At 41.7% G+C, this 3,543-nt stretch overlaps 1 long non-coding RNA gene across 1 annotated transcript; it reads right to left on the minus strand.

Moving 5' to 3' along the window:
• Positions 1-1,160: 1,160 nt before the first annotated feature.
• On the minus strand, positions 1,161-3,284 carry LOC127299784 (uncharacterized). Its single transcript, XR_007850654.2, has 5 exons — positions 2,914-3,284; positions 2,728-2,824; positions 2,486-2,562; positions 1,527-1,600; positions 1,161-1,364 (listed from the first exon to the last, which is right to left on the minus strand). It is a non-coding gene; the product is annotated as an uncharacterized lncRNA (long non-coding RNA).
• Positions 3,285-3,543: the final 259 nt, after the last annotated feature.

Genomic DNA, 3,543 nt, shown 5'->3' on the forward strand with positions numbered 1-3,543 from the left:
AACACACACATTTCCTTTGGAAATCATTTTCTAAACCAAAACTCGACACAGCTCTGTAACGGCCATCCCAACCGTCCATGACCGCAGACGCGGCTATTCGAATAGTTTTGACTCTGCAGAGTTTGCACACTTTCACCACAACTATCCGGATACCTATCGTGTGGGCATCATCCCCGCATAACGACATATGCCACGACGGATACCCGGACATAACCTTTCGCCCATTCGACTTAACACGAGGTCCTACCCTATGGAGTATGTACCTCCCCGGCACCGTGGCAGCTCACCTCCTCTAGAGCGTGGCTCCACCGCCAAGCCAGGAGACCCATAGTGTCTTCCGGACGGGTCAGCCCCGAAGGCCTCCCGTTATACTATTGTCCCAACCATGACAACCCGGACTCGGGGGTAACCGTACCCTTGTATAGTTGTGCGATGCCTCATGCTAAGAAGAACAAACGTCAAGTTAAGCCCCATGCCCACGTTGGAGTAGCTATGGTTGCGCTGTTTAGTTGTTCCGGGCGAATACAAAGAACCATGTGTCGTTTTTCTCAAAAACCCAAGTCACACACACCTTCCTCTTTCCAACCATCTTTGTCAAGATCCTTTCCTTTCATAAACCATACGCTTGGGTAAGATTGCCTCACCCAAGGTTTTCATAAACATTTACAACAAGGTAAACCTTGAGGGTTTCCCAATCTAAAGTTTCATGAGTTGAACTAATACAACACTATGGCCGAGATGAGGGTCATCACGCCATTGAGGGTATGAAAAAGAGGTATTGGAGTGGATCATACTTGCTTGAGCTAAGCATGTATTATGACAACACAAGAGGAAATATACTTTCAGATTTGTGGTGCTATCTAACCCAATCAATAGATAGATAGGGATGAGAATTGACCAACACCAACACCATTAAGGGAAAACAGGCATACTCATCACAATTTGAGAATACACCAAAAACATGGTATTGATACAACTACACTAGAAGGGGGTGTAGTATGAATCTTGTCCCGAGGTGGAACATATTCAAGCTAAATATAGAAAGCAAGTTGGATAGCAATGGCCATGATACCATACACCCAACCAATTACCAAGACCTTGACAAGATAAAACTACTAGAGGTACCATGCTTGCATCCAAGCATAGATGACAACAATATGGAGATCATCACACATAGAACCAAGATGCTATTGATAGCACAAGATGACATCCAAAGAGACATCATATCAGAGATCAAAAGATGGCTTGCCTTGGCTTATTTGTCCCTGGACTTCTTCAACTCCATCAAATAAGAATTCCCACAGTACAAATAAAATCCTTGTCCGATTCCACTTCTTCTTCTTCTCCTCCGAAATTGTTCGCATCTATCGCCGGAAAATATAAAAGGAACACAATCAATCACATTGCTCCAAACATAACAAGCATGCAACATTCAACAATCAATAGCTAACCACTTTACTAAGGGCTAACATACAAAAGACTTATAGATACTACAAAGCAACTAAAAGAAAACCCCATTTATTTACCTAGTAAAGGTATGAGAGTGCCACGACTTAGCAATTACCTCTCTAGGTATCACCATGGCACAACTAAGTATCCCCTGGTAGATAACATCATAAAGAGGACAAGAGCATTAGTTTGACATCAAATACATTCACAAAACATTTTCAAACATTTTTGGAAAAGTAGAAAACAGTTTTCCTAACTTAGTTTGCTCACATAACACAACATCCAAAATAGGAAGCAAACCACATTCCACATCATTTGAAAACTTAAGCAAAACAATAGGGCTAAAGTTGAGTTGCAGAGGTTTTGTTTTGCAAGCATAAAACAAAGGTTGCCCAGTTCTAAATAAAAGAGTTGGTCAAGGGTTTTAAATAAACCCAACAAGTTTTGGTCCAACAATGCATGTCACACATATACCTTACTAACAGTAACGAAAATGCATGAACAGAGACTAACACTATTTTTCCTAGATGGCCAGTACTAATACAAGACTAACCCAATTGGATTCACTCAAAAATATTAAACCTACAAATTTAGGAATTTGTTTGAATCTGACTGTACAGAAAACAAGATCTATAAGCCATAAATCGTAGAAAAATCCTAAAAATATGGGACCACTGGCATTTGAAAGGTATTTAAACAGAGAGGCATACACAATTGGATTTGGGTTAAAATTATTTCTGAAACTCTCACAAATGGATTGACAAAATTACTGCATGTCTATACCATTTGCTTTACCTCTAGAGTTACAGAACAGATAAAGGTTTGAAACTTGTTTGAGATGATTAAGAAAACATTCCGTAGTCCTACAGAACTAGAATCACTCAATTAGGTTCAAAAATGGATTTTTGGTGATTTAAAAGCTAACAGCCATGTCTGCAGAACACACAGAACAATTTTAATTCACCACAAATCGTACACGGCTCATAAAAATATGTGGTCAGCTGCATCGGATAGTTATTGAAAAGCTGGTTCCTACCCAATTTGTTTCATTCAAAAATTCGTTCCCAAGCTCCTGGTTTAATTCGACAAAGCCAGATCTGTCCAGATCTTGATCTGTGAACCATTTCAGTTTCAGGAGCTCAATCGAAGTGAAACCACCGCCAAAATGAAGGTATTGAAGAGGGATTTCGCCCGCAGTTGAGTTTGCTCAAAAAGGTTTTGTAAAACGGAACTAATCTAACAAACAGTGAATCTGCATGTTTCCAGAACTTTATTTACCAGGGAGAATCTGTAGCGAATTTGAGGATGAGACCAACGCCAAGTTGTAGATCTTTTGAATACCTATCCGCAGAACTTTGAATCACTCGATTTGGATCTGCACACGAGATTTGGTGGATTTTACAAGTTCGTACCAGAATCTGAAACAGCAAGATAGCAGAAATTACTGCAGGGATTTGGACGAACTTTGCTCAAGAACTTCAGATCTGAGGATTGCTCAAGCTTCTCCATGCTTGGACCAACATGCACCTGCATCAAGATCCAATCTTAGCAATGGAGGAAGAGGAAGAGGAGAGAAAACCATCTAGGGTTGGGGAGAAGAAGGAGAGGGAGGCTCTCATGGTGAGGAGGAGCTTGAGGGAGGAGGGAGCTTCATCTTGGAGTTCTTTCCATGGCCATGGCCGGCCATGGGAGCTAGGTGGAGCAGCATTTTCGTGGGGGAGAGTAGGAGAAGAGTGTGAGGGAGTAGATAAGGTGGAGGAGTGAGTGGAGAGAAGAAAAATGAGAGCAAGAGGAGTGGAGGTGGCCGGCTAGGGAGTTTTTATAGAGGGAGAGGGGTGGCTGCCTCCTTTTTTGATTGGCCAAGGATGGTGACTGCCCATTTATTGATTGGTTTAGGTGGGAGGCAAGACTTGTGGAGGAAGGAAATGAAGAGGCATGGCTGGCCGAAATTGCCATGCATACACCATTTGGCCGGCTTCATTCATGCCAATAAAAATGAACAATGTGAGAGATATAGAGATGGGGGAAGATTGTGATGGTAAAATATACCATGATGGTATTTGTTGCATGATGGCTTTGTGCCAAGAAGATGAT

This window comes from Lolium perenne, chromosome 5, assembly GCF_019359855.2.
Source record: "Lolium perenne isolate Kyuss_39 chromosome 5, Kyuss_2.0, whole genome shotgun sequence".
NCBI lineage: Eukaryota > Viridiplantae > Streptophyta > Magnoliopsida > Poales > Poaceae > Lolium > Lolium perenne.